This window comes from Bos mutus, chromosome 8 (assembly GCF_027580195.1).
Source record: "Bos mutus isolate GX-2022 chromosome 8, NWIPB_WYAK_1.1, whole genome shotgun sequence".
Classification (NCBI taxonomy): domain Eukaryota; kingdom Metazoa; phylum Chordata; class Mammalia; order Artiodactyla; family Bovidae; genus Bos; species Bos mutus.
Window position 1 is genome coordinate 37,848,682 of NC_091624.1, and position 23,317 is coordinate 37,871,998.

The 23,317-nt window shown below is 46.5% G+C and overlaps 1 protein-coding gene across 2 annotated transcripts in view; it reads left to right on the forward strand.

Moving 5' to 3' along the window:
* Nucleotides 1-23,317, forward strand: part of B4GALT1 (beta-1,4-galactosyltransferase 1) — a 55,723-nt gene that overhangs the window by 677 nt on the left and 31,729 nt on the right. The window lies entirely within an intron of this gene.

Sequence of the window (23,317 nt, forward strand, 5' to 3'; positions counted from 1 at the left end):
CTCTTCCACGACAGACAGCCCCCCCTGTTCCGGATCAGAGCCCCTAATCCGCAGACAGAGGTTCCGGGCTGGATTGGGGTGAGAGGTTGGGAGGTGAGTCCCTTCGGATTCATGGAGGCTGAGTCGGGCACGGTTTTGGAAAACCTTTAGGCCCCTCCGACCCCAGAACCGGAGAAGGCCTTGGAGACTTCCCAGCTGTGGCCCAAACCTCAAAAAGTTTCGGGAGTTTGAGTCCTACTAATTCGGAGCAGCCTTCGCCCTGCTAACTCTGCTTAGGGACTACCAGGCAGCTCAGAGTAACCCTCTTTAGCTTAGAAAATTGATGATGAGGCCTCCAGCAGGGAAGGGAGCAGACCTCCCAGGTCACATCTCTGTCTTCGGTAGACCCATCGTCTCCTGAGTGTGGATTAACTTTATTCCTAAGCGTTTGGGAACGTGACTTGTCCCTAAACCTCTGGTTTTTCATCTGTTAAATGGGAATAAGAAGGGTTACCTGTTTCAGGGGACTCTTGGAAGATTAGACGAAGCAGTGTAAACAAGAGTTTAGTTTACTGTGGGTAAGCCCTCGGTAGATTGTCACTATTGTGTTCAGTTCCTCCTCTCTATAGATGCCTGCCCTGGGGCCCTCCTCCCCAGCTTCCTGCCCATGTAGGTTCCCAAAATGTCTGTGAGCGGGGCCCTCCCAGGGGCGGAGTGTATTTGTACCAGTGTAGTGTGTGTATCCTGGGAGCTGGAGGGCTACAATGTAACCAGTTAGTACCATGTTGTCCCTTCCTTGGTAGCAGCCTGGAGTCTCAGGTATCTTGCCCAGATGATCTGAACTGGCGCCTACAGCCTGTGTTTCAGTGGGAGCAGAGAGCTTGGGTTGGTGGGTTTGCGTTCCTTATGTCAGGAAGAGGCTGAGCCCGTGCCCATCGGAACCTCCCCTAGACCTGTAATCCACTGGCAGTGAAGCTTAAGGCAGCCACAGGTTGCTCCCAAGATTACCAGACAGGTGGCTGCTCAGTTTCAATGCCAGGATGTCGAGAATGTCATTCTGAATGAGGGACCCAGCAGAAGGGCAGGCATCTTGCCAGTAGGAACTGTCACTTTTTCGAAGAGCCCTGGCAGAGCAAGCCTCCTACATGCTCTTGCTCAATTTTTCCAATAATTACTTCAGTATTTTCATATCAAGTTTGGGAGGATGTTCTTGGAATTGGTCGGACATGAATTGAGGTTTTGTTTTTTTTTTTTTTTTTTTTTAAACCAGAAGCTTGAATTCCTTTGGACTTGATGGTTAGTCTGGGTGACTAAAACTGGTCCTGGAAATGAAATGAAATCTTGGCCATGCTGCTGTGTGTCTGACCTCAGACATGTTATGGGGTCCTCAGAATCCCTTTCTCATGTGTAAAATGGGCTTGTCCATGCCTAACTCACAGGGTTATTTTTAGGACTATATGAGATTGTGTTTGTTAAGTACATGCAAATAGGACCCAGGATTTGAAGTTCCATTTTGTCAGCCTCTGGAGATGGCCCTGAACAGCACAGAAAGGGGAAGAGAGCTGGTGAGTCTTCACACCCCAGAGGGACTTCCCTAGTGGCTCAGACGGTAAAGAGTCTCCCTGCAATGCGGTAAAAAAAAATCTGCCTGCAATGCAGGAGACCCGGGTTTGATCCCTGGGTTGGGAAGATCCCCAGAAAAGGGAATGGCTACCCATTCCAGTATTCTTACCTGGAGAATTCCATGGACAGAGGAGCCTGGCAGGTTACAGTCCATGGGGTCGCAAAGAGTCGGATACAACTGAGCGATTAACATGCCAACGGAGGCCAGATTTTGACCTTTTGTTTTTAATTGTTGCCCAGATATTATGTAGAAAGGAAGAGAAATCCTCTAGCAAATTAAAGGAACGTAACCCAGAGTTCATTAGAATGGTGTTTGAAGTATGGGACCTTCTCAGTGAAGCGTGAGGGGCTGCAGTGGCCTGTGTTCTCTTTGTTTTGTTTCGTAATGATGTTGCTGGTGATGGGTGGCCAGTCACTTGTTTCTGAGTTGACTCTGACGGCACAAACAGACTTCCTGAGAGAGAAAGTTTTGGAGAGCACAGGTTTGGGGTGGGGAGAGGCCCTGGGCCTTCTCTAGCTCGTCCACCTTAATGTAACATGCATGGGACCCTGACGTTTTGGCTTCTGCCGAGGCAACTCTGGAAGGTGAGGGCAGAGGGTTTCTCTTCACTGTTATTGAGCCCTTAGGTTCGAGGACTGGATGCTCGCAATGTGGAGGTTCCTGGTTAGGAGAGGGCCTTGAGAAAGCTGAAAGTCTCCAGGGACGTGTTTGTGTGGGTTGGGGGAGTCAAGCCCATCTGTTCAGCTGGGCAGGTGTCAGCTAAACGCCTAACATGGTGGTTTTGAGGTCGTTGGGAGAAAGCACCCTCGGGGTTTGAAGCTGTGGCCTTTTCACTACTTGCAGTTCCTGTGCACAACTGGGCTCTGCTCTCTGGCATCCAAGGGTCTATGCCCGATGCTTGGCTCTCTCCTGGCTGGTGGGTGATGGGTGACGGGCATGTCCTTCCTGCTGGAGCCAGGCACCAGGCTGGGCTGCTCACAGGTCCCTGTTCAGTCTGTCCTGGGTTGTCAGAGCCTCAGCCAGACTTTGCACCCCACTCCAGTACTCTTGCCTGGGAAATCCCATGGATGGAGGAGCCTGGTAGGCTACAGTCCATGGGGTCATGAAGAGTTGGACACGACTGAGTGACTTCACTTTCACTTTTCACTTTCATGCATTGGAGAAGGAAATGGCAACCCACTCCAGTGTTCTTGCCTGGAGAATCTCAGGGACAGAGGAGCCTGGTGGGCTGCCATCTCTGGGGTCGCACAGAGTCGGACACGACTGATTCGACTTAGCAGCAGCAGCAGCCAGACTTCAGTACACTTCAGAGTTGGAGTCCTGCGTCTGTCTACCCTGTATATCAGGGCAGGTTGCAGTGTTTGGAGCCAGAGTAGGCCCTGTCCCCAGATCCCTGCTGGGTTGAGGTGAGGCTTTCAGGAATGAGAGCTATAGGGGAGAGATGGGTCTTTGCTAAGGATTCCTGCAAGTTCCCAGGGAGTCCTCCCAGGGAGTCCAGGCTTGTAGGTGCTGTCATCTCAGCCCTTGGCCTGGCTGTGCAGCATCTCACTGAGCATGGCATTAAGGCTCTCTTTTCTGGCTGCCTGGGTGTTTGCCTGAGATATAGTCAGCCTGGGAAGAGTAGCGGCCGTGTGCTGAGTTACTTTTCCGGGAATGTTTATCTCTGCTTGGATTTGGCGGCAGCACAACATACTTGACTGGCACTGCCCGCTCAGAGAGGGGCTGGCTGAGGGGTGGGCAGTGGCTCAGGTAGGACTGGTTAGGGGAGGCCAGCCTGACCTGGACAGTTGGTTTCAGCCCTTGGGGTAGTGGCGGGAGGGTATGAGTATAGGACTGCCCAAACCTGAGGCCCCGCTTGCCCAGCTCCCCTTTGGCAAGATCCTCTTCATATGTTTAGATGAAGACTCTGATCTAGAGGTGGGCACCAAAGAGGCGTGGGCGTCTGGGCCAGCCAATAGCTGCAGGTTGCCAGGGCCCTGAGAGAACACTTGTCCATGAGCCCTTTTCCCCAGGTTTCATGGGGGCTGTCAGCCAAACCTTTGACATGGTCTGTGCCCTTGGCAGAACAGAGCACTTGCTGGGCTTCTCCCTGGCTTTTAGCTCCCAGGTGTTTCTTCAGCAGCACACAATTCCCACTCCCCCCACTCTCCCATCATCACACGTGGGACATAGTGTATCTAGAGGACATGTGGCCTCAGCTCGGGAAAGGGCTGTCTCTCTCCTTGGGGATGAGTCCTGGAGCCTCGTAACCTTCTGGCTTGGGGTGGAGCCTCATCCTGGGGCTTGGGGAGGCACCAGGAACTTCCCCTGTGTCCAGACCTTTAAGCTTTGGGAGGTTCGGTAACAGTCTTTTAAACCAGTTTTATCCTGTTGCTTTTCCTGGGGAAAATAATTTCCTAACATACACATAGACTTGCTTTCTTGTCTGACAGTCTGAGAAGGAGAAATGCCCTCCATGACTTTTTGGCTCACTATTTTCCATGCAGCCTGATGGTCGCAGAAGTGTATCCTGTCTGTTATAATTTGACCCAGATTCTGTGAAAGCACATGGGTGCCTCCACCTGATGAACCAGGTGAAAGTTCCATGGATTACAGGGTGCCTGAGCCACGCATAAGATGGGACTCAAACTGTGGCATCCTGGAACCACAACATCCCAGGATAGGTCTCCAGTTTCCTGACCCCTGTCATGCACTGTGCTAAAGGGGAAGGATCTTGCCTCAGGCCACTCAGTCAGGCAGTAGCCAGCTGGGGCTAGAAAAACTGATATCCTGCTTCCCAGTCTAATGCTTTTGCTTAAAAGTTATTGCCCAGTAGACCCTTAGTGCAGAGGCTCAGGGCAGCCTAATGTGGCCTTGAGTTTGGGAAGATCCCTGCTAGGTTTACAGGTGGGTCCATCTGAGAGGTCTGATATGGTAACAGTTTGTCTGGATTTGACGGTGTGCCTGTTCCTAGGCTGAGTGCTAGAGCTATGGAGAGGGAGACAACAAAATGCCTCCTCCTTTGGAACTCACAACTTAGGCAGAGGTACATGTGCTAAATCACTTTAGTTGTGTCCAACACTTTGCGACCCTTTGGGTCGTAGCCCTCCAGGCTCTTCTGTCCTTGGGATTCTCCAGGCAGCAAAACTGGAGTGGGTTGCCTTGCCCTCCTCCAGGGGATCTTACCAACCTAGGGATTGAACCCGCGTCTCTTACATCTCGTGCATTGCAGGCAGAGTCTTTATCATGGAGCCACCTGAAAAGCCCCTTTAGGCAGAGGAGACATAATTAAATCATACTGATGTCACTTAGGGAAGCCACAGTGTGTCCAAACACGTTTAGTCTTTCTGCCTCCCTGTCCATCCCCTTTCCTTCCTTCCTTCCTTCTTTCTTTCTCTTATTCAGAAACCCAGAACTGGGACCAAGTTTTCCAGTCCTGGTTTTATCTGATTGTGTGAAAATGTTCCTCTGATTTCTGAAGCCTTGCATTAGCTCTGCTGGGTAATTTTTAACTTGTTGCTTTATAATGACTATAATGATACATCAGTGGCCGTATGGTTGGATATTATGGTCTTTGGTTAGCAGCAGAGTAGGGGTTTCCAGGCTGGGGCTAGACAAATTTATGGTTTGGGGAAGACAAAACAGTTAATCCTGGATCTTCCATGGATTCCAGCCTGGGGACCCTCTAGATCCTGGGGGCAGGGCCAGGAGTCTCATCCCCTTCAGGCTCAGCTAGGCTCTGGCCAGTGTGTGAAAGGGGCCCAGGCATCCTGTGGTCAAGACAGACCGGGTGATTTCTTCACTGACCCCCTTCCACCTTGCCTCCCATGCCTGACTTCCTGATCATTGTTCATGAAGTGGAGATGGAAATTCTGCTTGAAGCCACGTCCACCTGGAAATTCCAGTTCTTATCTGGTTAAGCAGCATTCCAGTTGTTTTAGGATGGTGGTCCTCCCTAAGCTAACTCCCTCGAGGATCTTTTTACCTTTGCCTCTAGCACTGCCCATGTGGACCAGGTGATGAGATCACTGTAAGCCAGACCCTGACATCTGAGGAGCTAACAGGGCGTGCAGTTGGATTCGGTGACATCCACAGGGTTCCACCTGACTCTTAACTTGGTGAGGGACCGTGCCTGTGATTGCAAAAGCCTCCGTTGTGGGGCCTCTCTGTTTACCTGGGCCTGCGCAGTCGCTGGCCTAGGAGAGAGATCTTCGATCGTGTTCTAAAGGCCAGACCTTCAAGTTGGAAGGTCGTGGTGGCCTGAAGGATAGGGGACAGGGCCTGGCAAGAAGCTGGTTCTGGGTGAACGTGGCCTGAAGGGATTCGTCCTTAGGAGGCAGAAGGGCTGAGTCACACGCTCAGTGTTTCAGGTTCCACTTTTCAGCCTGGCCCTGCCCGCCCCTTCCCTGTACAAATGCAGGCCAGGGGCTATATTATTGGCTGTTGCTGAATTCTTTGGCAGGGATTTTAATGTCTGGTCTGGGTGTGTAACATAGCGGCTTCTCTTTCCCCCTGCCGCCTCTCCAAGCCCCTCACAAAGCTCAGAGAGAGAGGTGGAGAATTTGTCTCACTAGGATACCAGAGGCCAGGGCCGTGGGTCTTGGCTTTGCCTGTTTTTTTTCTTTGAGGAGAGAGTAATCTTTTTTCCTCCTTTTTGTAAAAGGTAATGTGGGCTCATTGAAAAATATTTGAGAAGTTAAAAGAGGTTGAAAAGCACATGTATATTCCTATACCTACACCAGGCATATTGGCAAAGTTTGTCTTATACATGTTTAAGAATTTAGCTGATAAATTTTTACAAATGGACAGATAGATTGGTACAGATAGATCTAGATAGCCTGATGGCCAGGATTTTTTCACTTAAAATTCTATCACGGGCTTGGTCCTATACCTTTAAAAACAACAAAGGGTATAACTTGTATTTTTCAACTGTTGCTGAACACACATACAGTTTTTGGTTTTTCTTAGTGGTTTGCTGAGGCTCATGCATAAAACTTTACATACTTTTTGGATTGTTTCCAAAGTGGAGTTTTTTGAAAAGGAAGAAAAGGGGATGAACACTTTTTGAAAAGGGCTTGGTTTAAAAAAAGAAAGAAAGAAAAGGGCTTGGTTTTTAAACTGTTTTTACTAAAGGATAGACTCATTGAGAATTTCAGGTTTTCTTAGTGGTGGCAGATGAGTACCACTTACTGCTGAATAAAGGCTGTGTCTAGAACTCTGATTAAAAACTAGGTGCAGGAAGTAAGTGCCTGGGGTGGGGGCAAGGGGCCAGGCTGCAGGATGACTCTGTGGTGGGTGTGATGTCCTAGGAGTCCGCTTCCTTAGTAATATCTCCATCTGTCTCCTTAGCAGCCAAGTCCCTGGACTGGGCCTCGTGGCCCTGGGGCGATGGTGCTGGGTGAGCACCAGTTAGCTAACCCAGTTCTGGTGACATGACTGAGATAGAACTGTGTCCGCAAGAGGTGTGGGAACAAACTAGTGAACCAGCACAGCTCTCCCACCTCCCCTCTCCAGAGGGTCCTGAGATCTGAGAGGGACCAGGAAGCGAGAATCTATAGGTTCCCACAAAGTCCTGTCAGGAGAAGCCTCGGAGACCAGCAGAGCGTGACACTCAGGCTCTTTGCAAGGTGTCTGCTTTGAAGTCAGTCGACTTTGAATGTCCTCTCTGGAGCTAAATTCTCTTCTGAGGCACACTTTGGATTTGGGACTTTGCCCAGGGTCATTTGGCACAGAGCCCGGCTATCGAAGGAGAGGCTGCACTGAGGGAAGGGCAGGGTTATGTCAGACCAGTGTGACCACCAGGGTGTGAGGTCAGGCTCCTTCCTGCCCCACCACATGGGTCTCCAGGTCACGAGGTGGCACCCTGGCAGAAGTTTCAGTGACTGCCTGACCTCATGACAGGTTGCGTTCTGAAAATGCCTTTAAACATTTCTTTAAAAATGTCCTTCTGTTTTGCATACCGTCCTTTTGCCTTTGACATCCTGAAATGGCACCTCTGCCGTCGTGTTTCAGGATACTGTCAGCTTGAAAAAACAGGAAAGGACTCCCAGTTAGGGCTGACCCAGGGTAACTGGTATTTGCATTATAGAAGGCTCGGACACTGGCGAGGAGGTGTTGGGTAGCTCTTGGCATTCAAATGAGCACCTTAGGTGGCGTGGCAAGGTCCCTGCCTGGTTCAGAATGGGCAGCCTTGAGTACTTACCCCAAAGGCAGGAGGCCCCCTGCCCAGGAAGAGGATGAGTGGGGACTCCTTTGCTCATTCAGCAAACTCGTACTGGTAACTACGCTCTGTGAAGCACAGTACACGGACATGAACAAAGGCTGGGCCCCACCCCGGGGGCATTCCTCAGCGGTGGACAGACCCCGACAAAGATAAGAGGAGGCAGGGGTGCTCCCAGGGCACTGAGAAGGTGCAGGGACCCGGATGGGTGGTCTGGGCCAGGGCTAGAGTCAAAATGAAGATCTCTCAGCATGTTGAACGGTCTCCCTGGTTGGGAAGGGCAGGAGTCTGCTGCCTGTTGTCATCGCTAGTTGCTTTCACATGGGGAGAGTGCCATAACAAAGTCCCAGCTGTGGCAGGCTGTCCCCGGCAGGGCAGGAGAGGACAGGAAGTTGAGGCATGGTACAGGGAAAATGATAAAAGAGAGAGAAGGCCGTGCAGCTGGAGTGTGTGGACAAGGGCAGGCCCAGGAAGCTAGACTGAGGGCCCAAAGGGAGGAAGGAGAAGGGGAGAGGTGCAGAAAAAGGTGCTTGGAGTGTGGGGAATTCAAGGGCCTCTGGAGCAAGGATTCTGAATTCTGGTTCTTCTAGTTCATATCATTGCGAACAAATCCTGACTGCCTTGGTCCCTTCTCCTCTCTCTGAAGTGTGTGTGCTAAGTTGCTTCACTCATGTCCAACTCTGTGACCCTATGGATTGTAACCTGCCAGGCTCTTCTGTCCATGGGGATTCTGCAGGAAAGAATACTGGAGTGGGTTGCCATGCCCTCCTCCAGGGGATCTTCCCAACCCAGGGATCGAACCCGAGTCTCTCACATCTCCTGCATTGGCAGGTGGGTTCTTTACCACTAGCACCACCTGGGAAGCCCACCTGTTGGTCCTTAGTGAGCTTCTTCCTCTTCCTCCTGGAGTCTGGATTTTTAGGGGGGAACCCTGGTTCTATGTGCCACGCGACCCCTCTGTGGGAGCTCCTGAGGGGCTGAGGGGTCTTGTGATGAGGCCTCTGTTGAGGACTCTGTCATCTCTGTCTAAGCAGGCATAAAGCTTTTAGGTGGGTGACCTTTGAAATGGCACGGGAAGTGTTTCTTTCCATCATGCTGGTTAGCTGTGTGCTTTGGGAAAGTTGTCATTCTCTCTGTACCTCACTGCTCTCACCTGTAAAATGGGGATAATAAAAGAATCTACCTCATGGATGCTGTGAAGTTAGTAGGCACAAAAGGGCTTGAAGCAGTGCCTAACACAGAGTAAGCTCCAAATATATGTTCTCTCTTACTGGTAGTACTGTTAGTGGCTCAATTGTGTCTGACTCTCTGTGACCCCATGGACTATAGCCCCTCCAGGCTCCTCCTCCCATGGAATTTTCCAGGCAGAAGTACTGGAGTGGGTAGCCATCTCCTTCTCCAGGAGATCTTCCCAACCCAGGGATCGAACCTGGGTCTCCCGCATTGTAGGTGGATTCTTTACTATCTGAGCCACCAGATAGATATAGATATGTTATCTCTTATTGGTAGTACTAATAGTTTTTATTTGTGAAGATTTTGGCTTTTACTTTGTAATATTTCTCCTTCTCTTCTTCCTTCTCCGAGTCATCTACTTCCTCTTCCTCTCTTTCCCCTCCTCTTCCTTCTCCTGCTTCTTTTCCTTCTTCTTCAGTTGAAAGTGCAGTGTCACCACATTCAGTGTTTAAATATGCATAATTCTACCCCTTCCCATTGTAGTAAAACCATACATCTACTGGCATACTTTGCAGGTGCATACATACTTTTTACTCTGTTGCAACCATAGTGGGAACTGTTTTGCCTTCTACTATATTTGTTCAGCATTATCTTATAAACTATTGCTTATGTTACCTGAACTATCTTTTGTGGCTCCTTTCTGAAATCCTTAGGGCTTATTCCCTTAAGGTTAAATATCCTGTGTTTCCCCATCATAGATCATCTTTGCTGCATGTTGCTTCTTGTTTCAGTTGAATTATTTCCTGGGGATAAATTCCTAGAGGGGAATTTCTAGGCCAGAGGATATGGCCATCTTTACGACACTGGTTCACACTGTCACTGTGCTTTCCAATAGGGTTGGAATAATCCACAGGCCCTAAATTCTATTGGGTTGGCCAAAAAGTTGGGGTAAGATGGTATGGAAAAACCCAAATGAACTTTTTGGCTGGCTCAATAAATTCCTGGGCTGGGGCTTCCCTGGTGGCTCAGATGGTAAAGAATCTGCCTGCAATGTGGGAGACCCAGGTTTGATCCCTGGGTCAGGAAGACCCCCTGGAGAAGGGAATGGCAACCCACTCTGGTATTCTTGCCTGGAGAATCCCATGGACAGAGGAGCCTGATGGGCTGCAGTCCAGGGAGCCACAAAGAGTTGGACATGACTGGGCCACTAACACTAGGGATTTTAACTTCTAAAGAGTGTGGGTTCCCAGGGAAAGTCAGATTTATCTGGAGTCTCACACATAATGCTCTCAGCTGTGTGTGTGTGTGTGTGTGTGTGCAGTTTCCTGTGTAGGACCCTGCAGGTGCTCTGGATGTGAGGCTTTTCCTAGAAGCCGTTTCCTGTGGGCAGTTCCTACTGAGGTTACTGGGTATCCACAGAGGAACCTTACACGTGGCTCTTTCTACACTTCACACACCTTTGCCAAAGAGTTGATTTACACAACATAAGGACCTTTTCTTTATTTGTGGAGCCATACCTGTAGATTGGGGGCAGATCCCAGCTTTAAAAGCCTGGCTTTACAATGCTGTTGATCTCACACATTGCAGGTCGGTTGCTGGAAATACCACACGCAGAACCCATGTTAGGCTCTAATGGCCTGGGCACCTGACCATTAGCCCATCTGCACAAACTGCTCTGACAGCCCTGGTTTATGGGATCCAGACACGGGGCCCAAATGAAGAAAGACTTCAAATTAGATTGGATATAAATAAGTTGATCAGAAGCCCGAGGTCTGCAAACAGGAATTGCTGTTTCTGACCCTGTAGCCACAGCCCTACCCCATACACATGTCTTTTCTGTAGACAAACAGGAGCCTGCCAGCCTACCACTTGCACAAATGTTCGAATGACTTTAGTGATGTCACTGACCAGAGATTTACACCAAGTAGACGAGGTGGCTTCAGCCTGTGACAGCTGCTTCCTTAGCCTTGCAGCCCCTCCGCATGTCCTCTCTTCTACTACATTCCTCAGCAATCAGCTGTGTCTCAATGGGGTGCTCCCAGGATCCGTTTGGAACTGGGCTGGAGCTGCTGTGAACATCTTGTTCCTGTGGGACCCAGGGCAAGACCTCCTTCCTGTGTAAAGAGGAAAGATCATCCTTACCTCAGAGGGTTGATAAGAGGATAGGATGATCTGAGGTACTTGGTAATGGAATTCTGATCAACGCACAACACATCCCCTAGGCAGCAAAGGTGTACGTTCCACACAGTAGGCTGCCAAGTAAAATGTTTTTCAAATGCAGTTTTTTCTCTCTGCTCTGGAGCAGTCAGGAGAAGGAGACTGAGGCTGTATCCACAGTTTAGGAACAGAGTTTAGCCATTTTGGTAGAGACGGTGGCCTGCTTATCTGAACAGACCTACCCCAGGCCCCAAGGAGAAACTTCCACCTTGTTGGATCTGCAACACTGGGAACCTGGAGCGTGGGCTGCCATGTGTCAGGTGTGCCAGGCTTCTATGGTCATTCACAGTGTTCCCTTCTCCAGGTGATCATTGTTTGTCAGTGTCCTGGGTCGAGGCCATCACAGACTACACCGTAGCTGGGTGGTCAGGGTAGAAGCTGGAGGGAGCTTTGGATATTTGGTGGAGTCTCAGGAGTTAAGGCTTTTGAGCTGTGGTGTTGGAGAAGACTCTTGAGAGTCCCTGGACTGCAAGGAGATCCAACCAGTCCATCCTAAAGGAGATCAGTCCTGGGTGTTCATTGGAAGGACTGATGTTGAAGCTGAAACTCCAATACTTTGGCCACCTGATGCGAAGAGCTGACTCATTTGAAAAGACCCTGATGGTGGGAAAGATTGAGGGGAGGAGGAGAAGGGGATGACAGAGGATGAGATGGTTAGATGGCATCACCGACTTGATGGACATGGATTTGGGTGGACTCTGGGAGTTGGTGATGGACAGGGAGGCCTGGCATGCTGCGGTTCTTGGGGTCGCAAAGAGTAGGACACGACTGAGCGACTGAACTGAACTGAACAGGAGTTAAGAATGGCTGTGTTAAAAAAAAAAAACAAAAAAACAGGCGCTGGGCTGGACATAGGTGGGCTCAGGCTGGGCCACCTAGTGGCCTGTACCACTGTCCTGTTAGAAAACTAAGACACAGGCCTAGACAGCCTGTGTCTACCCAGGGGCTGGAAGCCAGGATACCACACCCTGAAGTTCCGTTTTGGCACCAGCCTACTGAGTGATCCGAGAGAAGTCACGTTCTCTTCCCCAGGCCTCACTTTACCCATCTGTTAAATGAGATAAGGGGTTGGCCTGGATATTCTCTGGTGTCTCCTCCTGCCTGGGGATTCTGATGTAGCCTTGAACTCCTGCGTAATACAGTTGAATGTCTGGGCTGCAGGACAGCTAGCCATGTAGACCTGGGTGACTGTCAGTGCACCCTGAGCCAGGATTGAGTCAGTTACTGGCCAAATCCACACCCAGCTGACCCTCCCAGCAATTCCCATAGCTAGGCCCCAAATCACAAGTAAATTGGTTAGCTTGAAAACCCAATCAGTGGGAGTCGCTATGAATCTAGGGTTCTAGGTTCCAGCAAAAACCACATCAACCACACCCACAACAGATAATCTTACTTAGCATCTTACTTACATGCCAAGCATGGGAAAAGTACTACATCTGCATTATTTTCAGTGATTCTCACAGCAATTTTTTTTTTTTTTTTTTTTGCCTATTTGTCCTGGTTTGAACTTCCAGCACATCGTCGAATAGATGAGTAAGAGAGGACATCCTTGTCTTGTTTCTGATCTTAGGGGAAAAACATTCAGTCTTTAAGTATGATCTTAGCAGTGGGATTTTTGCAGATGCTTTTTATCAGATGAGGAAGTTCCCTTCTGTTCCTAGTTTATTGAATGTTTTTATCGTGAATAGGTGGTGTGTTTTGTCAAGTGCTTTTCTGTGTCTGTTGAGATGATCATGTGGTTTTTGTCATTGGTCATTCTATTGATGTGGTATATGATACACCGATTGCTTTTCCAGGTATAAATCAAACTTGAATCCCTGGGATAAATCCCACTTGGTTGTGGTATGTCATCCTTTTCATATACCTCTTGCTAATATTTTTGTTGAGAATTCTTGTTCATAAGAGTCATTGATCTATAGAGTTTTTCCCTCAGCTTTATTGAAGTATAATTGGCAAATAATCTGTAGTTTCCCTTTTCATCCTTCTCCTGATGTCTTTGTCTGAACTTGGAATCAAAGTAACACAGCCTCACAGAGTAAATAGGGATGAGTTCCTTCCTCTTCAATTTTCAGAAGTTTGTGAAGGGTTTGTATTAATTCTTCTTTAAATATCTGGTGAAATTGACTAGTGAAACTGTCTGGGCCTGGACTTTTACTTGTAAGAAGCTTTTTGATTACTGGGTCAATTCCTTTACTTGTTGCAGGTCTATTTGGATTTTCTTTTTATTCTTCAGTCAGTTTTGATAGTTATGTCCTCCTAGGAATTTGCCTACTTCATCTAATTCATCTAATTTGTTGGCATGGTTGTTCATAGTATTCTCTTATAATCCTTTTTTTTTTTTTTTCATTCCAAAGTTGTTAGGAGTATTTCTGTTTTCATTCCCAAGTTTGGTAATTTTGTCTCTCTCTATCTCTCTTTTTTCCCACCTTGATCAGTCTAGCCAAAAGTATGGCATTTTGTTGATCTTTTCGAAGAACCAACTTTGGCTTCATCAATTTTCTCTGTTATTTTTCTGTTCTCTATTTCATTAATTTCTGCTCTAATCTTTATTATTTTCTTCCTTCTGTTTTGCTTTAGCTTTTTGTTTAGTTTGTTTTTCTATTTCTTAAAAATCTTTTTAAGGTAGAAGGTTAGGTTATTGATTTGGGTCTAAAGATCATGTACTTTCAACATTTTAATAAATACTGTTAAATTGTCCTCTAGTTTACATTCATCAGCAGTGTATGGAAATTGCCTGTTTTCCACACTGGATATTTATCATCACTCTTTCTACATTTATCAATATGATGGTCAAATGTGGTATCTTGTTTTAGTTAGTTTCTCTGATTACTGATGGTGTTGAGCAAATGTTAATGTATTAGTTGGCTGTTTGTATTTCTTTTGTAAATTACTTGTTAATATTTTTATCCATTTTTCTAACAGTTTTAAAATATGTTTACAGGAGTTTTTAAGACTATGGATATTACTCCTTTATAATATATCATTTGCAAATATGATCTCTCCATTTGTCATGTGTCTTTTAACTTTATCTCTGGTATCTTTGATCATATAAAAGTTTCATATATTTAAGTCTGTCTTTTCCTTTATGACTTCAGGTTGTTTTGGCACTTAGGAAGTTCTTCATGTTTCCAAGATTGTAAAAATTTTTTTTGGTATTCTTTTCTAAGCTGATTCTTAAGCATTTTAGTACTTGTCCCTGACAGTAAAAACCAAATAGAATCATATGTTGTAAGAACCCTTATATCATACCCACAGAACCCTTTGAGCTCTTAATCTATCATCGATGCTGGTGGATTAGAGTAGAAATGTGAAATTTCAGCCACTTGTGATTACAGAGTTGTAATAATCTGTATGCTTTGAAGTTCTAGGGAGTCAGGGGAGAAGACGAAGTAATATTTATTGAACATCTGTTAGTACGAAGTAATATTTATTGAACATGTATTAGTGCTAAGCACTGTGGTAAGACTGTATATGTGTTATCTCATTTACCATGTGGAGAGAACACATTATTATCTCCACTCCTTAGAGGAAGAAATTGGAACAGGCTGCACTCAAAGAGGTCCTGATGCCAAAGAGGTATTGTCAGGAGTGCATGGCTGGCTGACTGCCCAGGTGGCCTGTAGGGCAGCAAGCTTTCCATAGTCCAAGGTCTGGTTCTAGTTGGAGAGGGAAGGATATACTGGTAACTAGCACTGCAGATCCAGAAATGCAGTCAAGGCTCCAAAACTGATCAGAAGGTCAGCTGACTCAGAAATAAAACCCCCATGAGACTTATTTACATGCTGGAATGCTAAGCTGTGCTGTGCTACTGGAAGATTGAAACTGTTGTCAACTGGCTTAGCATTCTCTGGCTGCTGGCAGCACTATAAGGGAAGCCATAGTGTAATCAGGCAGCTGTGAAGTCAGAAGTCGGAGCAGAGCAGTGAGTTGTTCTCAAGTGTTGGTTGGAGTCAGGTGGTCAGGCTGATGAACCCGTCCCCGCAGAACTGCGGAAGCCCTTCAGGGACCTTGGTCTGGTCCAGAGGTCAGAACTCCACTCTGTGCAGCCCTGGAAGGCCTCATCCTGCGCCATCCTCCACCACTCGCCTATGTATTCCCTTGTGTACTTTTTTTTCCTTTTCTTCCCTTCCATCCAGCCATCCAACTTTTTATTTCATAGCCTGTTATTATCAAGGACTCTCTTGCCTTATTTGTTCTCTTTGATCCTCATTCCCACTTCCATTTTCCAACTCCACCATGGGCATTAAAGTGTTTAATGTGTATCTGTTTTTTGCTCTTACCAGATGGGAGCCACTGCTTCATATATGTGCAATTTTTAATTTAATTTTTTAAATTAACATACATAAAATTGGCCTTTTTGGTTTATAGGTCTATGAATTTTTATATGTATATATACACATATGTATAAAACTACCACAATCCAGATGTAAAATATTTTTTCACCCCTCCCCCCAGAATCCCCCTGTGGTCATATTTTCGTCTCACCCTTCACCCCTGTTAATCACTGATCATTACTGTTGTTTTATTTTTTTGAGAATGCCGTGTAAGTGGATCATATAGTGTATGTGTGTATATATATATATTTTAACTTATAAACCATTTTATTTTTTGCCATGCCATGTGGCATATGGGATCTTAGTTCCCCAACCAGGGATCAAATCTGTGTGCCCTCCTGCACTGGAAGCTTGTAGTCTTAACCACTGGACTACCAGGGAAGTCCCAATGGTATTTTTTATAGCTCATTTTGATTCTAATTTTTTTTTTTACCCACTTCTGCTTTTTCTTTCTTCTTTTTTTCTTCTTCAATTTTTAAAACGTTTGACATAACTTCAAACTCATAGAAAAGTTGTTAAAATTATGCAAAGAATTTCTGGATAGCCTTTGAACATGAGAGTGGCTCAGTCGTGTCTGACTCTTTGTGACCCCATGGACGGTCCATGGAATTCTCTAGGTCAGAATACTGGAGTGGGTAGCTTTTCCCTTCTCCAGGGGATCTTCCTGACCCAGGAATCGAACCGGGGTCTCCTGCATCGCAGGCAGATTCTTTACCAACTGTCAGGGATAGCCTTTGGATCCCCCTGAATTCCCCAAATGTTTACATTTGCTGTATTTGCTTTTTTCTTCTTTCTCTCCATGTATGTGCATGTGTGATATTCCAAATCATGCCCTGTTATCCCTAAATATTCAGTGTGTATTTCCTAAAAATAAGAATTTTAAAAATATAACCAGTTAGTACAATGACCAAATCAAGAAATCAACATTGAAAATTTTCTATTATCCCATCTATTGACCTTATGAAGATCTTATTGCTTGTCCCAAGATTGTCCTTGTACTAAAAGGAAATTGAAGAGTAGGCATTTTATTCCATGATCATGTCTCTTTAGTCTCTTAATCTGGAAAAATGCCTGACATTTCTTTGTGTTACATAACACTGACATTGTTGAAGAGCACAGACCAGTTGTTTTATAAAGGCCCCTCAATTTGAGTCTGATGTTTCCTTGTGGTGAGGTTCAAGTTATGCATTTACAGCAAGAATATTGGGTGAATGTTGCCGAGTTCTTCTTAATACGTATTATGTAGAAACACATGCTGTTAATTTGTTCCTTATTGGCCAAGTGAACTTTGATCTTTTCATTATGGTGGCATCTGCCGTTTCTCCATTTTCAAGTTTGTTATTTTACCCATTTTAATTAAAATGTGTCTTACGGGCATTTACTTTGAGATTATGTGAATATCTTGTTATTCCTCAAACTTCCATCCATTGGCTTTTAGCACCTATCAGTGATTCTTACTGGAATCGATTACTTTTACGGTGTTTGGCGATCTAATTCTATCATTGCTTCTACATTTATTAGTGGGCATTTTCTTATGAGGAAGAGCTTTCCCTTCTTCCCATTCATATATTAGTACAGAGTTAGAGATCCTTCTTTGTTCAGTAGTTCATAATTCTTCACTAACATTATTTATTTTAATGTTCAGACTCTCTCGGGTCACAAAGAATCAGACACGGCTGAGCAACTAAGCACGTACGTCCCAGATTTGGCCGACGAGATCCCCGTCAGGCTAGCTCCTGTGTCATTTGGGCACATCCCTCTGTTCTTTGAGCATTGCCTTCACTTTTAGACAAATCAAGATGTTCCAGCCCCCTCTTGTTCGTTTTGACTCAGCCCCGGAATCAGCCACTTCTCCGATGAGCTCTCGTTCTTGTTAGTAGAGGATGGTGTTTAGAAACCAGGAGCTGGGCTCCAGGCACTCACCCTTGATTTTAAGGTCCATCCACGTTGCCATGTGTAATCTAGTGTCTGTGGTGTTCATCCCAGTTTTCTCTCTCCATTAATGACAGACTCCCACACTACCTTCACATCGTGACGTAAGGAACAAACAGCCTTCTCCATAGACCTGTGTGTGAATTTATGCTGCTCCCTGAGTGCCAGATAGGGCTGCAGACCGGCTGCCCCCGTTTACATCTCCACCAGCAGAGCGCAGAGCGTCTCTGTACCTCTCCACAAATACTTAGCCTTAACGAACTTCCTCATTTTTGCCAAACGATTAGATATGCTGGGTGAGCTCTTGTTTTAACTTGATTTTCTCTGATGACAAATGAGCTGGCGCATCTTTTCGTATGCTTGATGGCCTTTGGGAGTCTTCTTTGGTAAATTGCTTATTCATAATTCTTCTTTGGCTGGGGCTCTTGTGGTTTCGTGATGATATGTAAGATTTCCTTATACATCCTGGATACTAATCTCTTGCTGGTCTCAGACATTGCAGGTCTCTTCTCTCAGTCTGTCCTTTATCTATTCACTCTGACCATGCTATCTTTTGTTTGAAGGGAAGACTTTCCCCCCCTTGGTTTTATGCTTTCTCTCACCAGTAGCCTTTTTCTATAACTATGTGAATACCCTTAGTCCCTCCACATTTTAAATGTGCTGGTATGACTAAGCTCTGGTGATTCTCCACAACAGTCTGTCTTATGACTTCTTAGCCTCTATTGAATTCTGTTAAGAATGACTTTGCCTCTTAGAATGTAAGGTCCGCATGCAGGTATTATTCATATATTTATTCAGTAAATCTGTGTTGTAAACCCACTATCTATTAGGCACTGTGCTGTATCACAGATAAGGTTCAAAGAGGGTAAAACATGCCTGTGGCTTTTCAGAGGTAGAGTAGGGATTTTTTGCTTTTTTATTAAATTTTATTATTAGAGTATAATTGCTTTACAATGTTGTGTTGGTTTCTGCTGTACAGCGAAGTGAATTGACTATAAGTATACCCCCTCCCTCTCAGATCTCCCTCCCAGTCACCCCCATCCCTCCCCTCTGGTCATCACAGAGCACCGGGCTGAGCTCCCTGTGTTATCCAGTAGCTTCCCATAGCTATCTGTTTTACACTTGGTAGTGTATGTTTGTGAATGCCATTCTTCCGATCTGTGCCATCCTTCCCATTGCCCTCATGCCCACATGTCCATTCTCTACTTCTGGAGTAGGGATTTAAACCTGGTCTTTCCCCCTGTGCTGCTTCCCTCAGAAATTGCATTTGATTCCTATAGAACCGTGTGTCAAATTTCCACACCTTTTGTAACAAATGGCCTAAGAAGGCAGAAAGCAAAGTGCTCTCCCCCGGCATCCAGGGAGGGGAAAGTCATCAGGAGAGGAGTGGAGGGAAGTGTGGCTCCCGCCTTCCTGGGCCTGGCAGACCCTGGGCTACCCGCTGGTGACTGGCTCCAGGCTGATAGTGTCAGACCCAGAGGAGACTGGGAGGCTGCCTCTGCCTGCAGGGGAAGGTCTTAAAATAACACCCAGACCTGTATCATCTAATCCTTTCTGAGAAGCTCAAATCATCCCTTCCAGAAGTGCCCTGATTCTAAGAGGAGAGAGATATACAGCTGGATCATCCTGGGGGCTAACATAGAATTTCCAGGCCCCCCAAGCCTTTCCTGGTAGTAATAACGGTGAGCAGGCGCAGTTTCCACAAATTCCAGCCCGGCAGGAGAAGGGCTGGGTGAGGAGGAAGTGTGCGTTTGGGCTGGAACCAAACAAAGCAGAAATTCCTCCTGGGACAGTTTTTTCCCAGAGGACAAATGGGGGAAGCCTGTTTACTGGGCTGTAAAAGCCTTGATTCCTGGGTACTGCTTCCTGATCTCAGGCCTTGCATCTCTGTGCCTGTAGAAACCTCTTTGGGTTACCCCAGGACAGATGTATACTGTTAGGCGCCCAGTCCTGGGGTCTCCCAGGGCTTCCTAGTTCTCTATCCTTGTTTCTACTGCCCACTCTGAATTCTGAACCATGACCATGTATGTGTGGAAATACACTTGAGAAGGGTTTAGATCAGCGATGTTACATTGGGTTCACTTTTAGGCTCCTTGAGTCAGAATCCCCATGGATTCTGAACCCTGGAGTTCTGAGATGGACTATCCCCCTGGGCGCAGTGGAAGGAAAGCAAAGGGCCACGTGAGCTATGATCTGCTGCCCACTGTGTAGATGTAGCCATGATCATCAGAACCTTAAAGGATTAATAAGGAGATGATAAAGATGACTTTTTTGCAAATCTTAAGTGTCCTTGCAGAAATCCGTCAGGCTCTCTGTCCTTTGTTTAACACTGGGGTTAAAATATAATTCTCAAGGTCCCTCCAGCTCTGGTCTGCTAGGATTATCCAAGGGGCCTGTTTCAAGGTGGATTCTGACCCTTCAAGGTGATGGAATCTGACCTTGACTTCACTCCCTTAGGTTTAAGCCTTGGTGTCTTTGGTAATAGGATCCTGGACCAGATGAACATCCAAGGCTTTTCTGATGATTTTACGACCCATGTTACACTTTGAGCTTTGGAGTTATTTTCTCAAGGAACAAGTAGTATTTGGGGAAGCACCTGTTTGATGTGGCAGTGTGAGGTTTAGATGAGGAAATAGCAATATATTGTTTAGAAGATGAGGCTATACACTACCACTGTGTCTAATATTATAGGGCTAGAATCTGGAGGAAACTCATTTTAAAATGTAGGGTGGGGGATATGCCCGTAGGTCATGAATTAGGTGCTATACCTGGAAACCAAAGGCATCTTTAGAGCTCAGAAGGGAGAGTTTTCTTGCCCTTGGTCACCTTGGGTGTAGGTGTGTAATTAGGACAACAGTCTAGATTCTTAAGCATCATATAGGCAAGATGGCTCCCAATTCTGCTAACTCAGCTTCTTAGTTCATAGCTGAATGTGTTGTGGGGGTCACCAACATTTGTACAGCCTGTTCTTTCAGAAACTGTTCCAAGTTCAAAAGGAATGGTATACAGCCCCTACCCTCAAGGAGACTAGGGTCTACTAGAGGAAGCAGGTAGATAGACTAGCACCCTCCTCCCAGGAGGCTTGGATGTGGGCTTGTAAAGGTTGAAACATTGGTAGGTGAAGAGTGTTCGTAAGGCATCTGGAGCACGGACCAGTTGGCCTGAAGGATCCTGGAAAAGCTTTGAAATTCAAAGTTTGATCTTTGAAGGATTGTTCCCTTGCCTACTTCACAAAGGTTTTTGAGATAGCATAAGAATGCTGCTGCTGCTGCTGCTAAGTCGATTCAGTCGTGTCTGACTCTGTGCGACCCCATAGATGGCAGCCCACCAGGCTCCCCCGTCCCCGGGATTCTCCAGGCAAGAACACTGGAGTGAGTTGCCATTTCCTTCTCCAATGCATGAAAATGAAAAGTGAAAGTGAAGTCGCTCAGTCATGTCCGACTCTTAACAACCCCATGGACTGCAGCCTACCAGGCTCCTCCGTCCATGGGATTCTCCAGGCAAGAGTACACACTGTAAAAAAGGATCAACATAAATAAAACAAGAGAAAGAGAAAATGTGGCTTAAAAGTTAAGATTCAGGCAGAGTTAAAATGTAGATATTCAGATGCGGCAACCCAGCACAGCCATTTCATCTGTCGCTTTGCAAAAGCCACAAGTGAAACGTCAGAGAACAACGATATGTAGTAGTTCCTGAGCCTAAGTTGTTTTTCTTGGTGCTTCACTCTTCAAGATCTTCATGGGGGTGGGAGGGAGGTGGTGGTTAGCAGGTGAGCCTGCAAACCAGCATTCCTCAAAACATACTCTAGGGACCTATGTTAATGCTACCTAGAGTGCTTGTAAAAGGCAGAGTCCTGGGCCCCAACCCCAGACCTACCAGATCAGAAGCTCTGGGCAGGAAGATCCAGGAATCTGCAATTTTACTTGCTTCCCCAGATGACTTTCTATGTACTCCACAACTTGAGAACCTCTGCAGTAGATGGAAACCTGAACAATATCTTGAAAGCACATGCAGTAAAGCAAACGTGAAGGCTTGGCCTTTGTGTGAAGGCTGGGTGGGAATTTAGTGGGAGAGAGAGCAGGGCATAAGAATAGGCAGTTCCACTGAGGTTCATTCCTGGCCAGGTCACTTTCAGGTCATATTTTAGAAGAGGTACTCAATGTGGTAATTCAGGCGCGTGGCAGGGACACTCCTCAGCACAGAGATGGATGGCAAGCAGCTGGCCCCACTGTGTTGTCCGGCTTGTCCAGCTTCCCCTTGCCCTCTTGGGCTCTCTTCTGTAGACCTGCTCTGGCAGGCTCTTTTATTTTTTTGAGCAAATACTTTGTTTTTCTCTGTGCCCCCAAATGCAGGGTTCTGAGACCACAAATGTGCTCAGCTTCCTGTTGAAAAAGTGTTTTTCCCCTCAGGGTCTAATAGCGACTTGGATGATGAGTTGGCAGAAAACAAGTGGGTGTTGAAATAGCGTCCTGCGTTTAGTGTGTCTGAGACTCAGCAGGCCAGCCTTTAGAGTAAATGATTCCTGTTTTCTGGTCACGGAGTTGTATGTTGTGAAGTCTTTATTTTGGAAGACACTTCTTTATTGGGAAAAGGATGAAGAAGGGGGGGTGGTCACACTTCTTGTCCTCGGGTTATATTTTTAGATAGTTATTGTTCGATTTTAAAGATATACCCAAAAGTATAAAGAAAAGGAGCATGAACATCTGATTTAAGAAATGATTTCCAGTACTTTGGGAGCCTTTGTGGTTTGGATTTTAAAACCCAGTGAGACATAGTTACTATGAACCATGAGCAGTCCCATCTGGTGGCTTTCTGTCCTGTCCTCCTCCATCACGTTCTCTCGTGTTTTCTTGTACATTGAACCTTCATCACGTTTTCTCAAGGTTTATTGAAATCCTCTTCGTTTCTTGTATTGGTGGCAGGGAGAAGAACTGCGCACCATCCATTCAGCTCAGGTTTGTTGGCATACTCCATGCCCACGGCAGCCAAGTGGACACTCATGACTCTTCTCCCGGGGTGGAGCTGAGGGAGCCAGTAGAGCTCTCTGCAGAGCTTTCCTTGACTCTGTTCCCTGGCCTCAGAGTTGACTCCCCTTCCTTTGTGCCATTTCTGCTATTCTCACCACTATCACCCTCAGCATTGTGTTTGCATTGCTAGTCTCCCTCCTGGCCAAGGGCAAAGACTTCTTCTTAACCCATCCCCCACTGCTTGCATGCCTGGCACCAACTGGCAAGTGGTGTGTGCTAACTAGGTGCATGCTTAAATGGACATGGTGCTACGAGTCCTTAACGAAGGAAGAGGAAGAGTAAGAACCAACCTTGAGTGGTGAGAAGGCTTCCGAGGAGAGGTGATGTTTGAGCTGTGGCCAGGCAGCTGTTGGATTGGTGATAATGAAGTTGTTGGAGAGATGGTTTAGTGTAAGCCCCTTGCAGGAAACGTTGGTTCTCACTTCTAGTCTGTAGTCACAAGGGGCACCGTGGGTTGATAAGACCACTGCAGACAGCTGTCATTCCTGTGCCTGGGGATTTGATAGTGCCTAGTTCGGCTTCCAGCCTACATCAGGTCTTTGGAAGGTTGGTACAGAGGAAAATGGTTCACCCCCAACAAGAGTCTGAGGAGCAACACCTCAGGGGAGCTGAGGGGTGGGCTGCGGGAGGGATGGTTTGAAGAGGGGCTGTGCCATGTTGTTAGGTCTGAGGCTTGGCCAAGGAAGAGATTCCAACATCTCAGCTGGTTGAGTCACAAAGTTGTGGGCATTGGCTAGTTCCCGAAAATGTGAATTTCGTCACTCAAAATTTTTTTAAAACTGGGGAGTCCTGACCCCTGGTTTCCAAGTAAGGGTTTGTTTGTTTGTTTAAA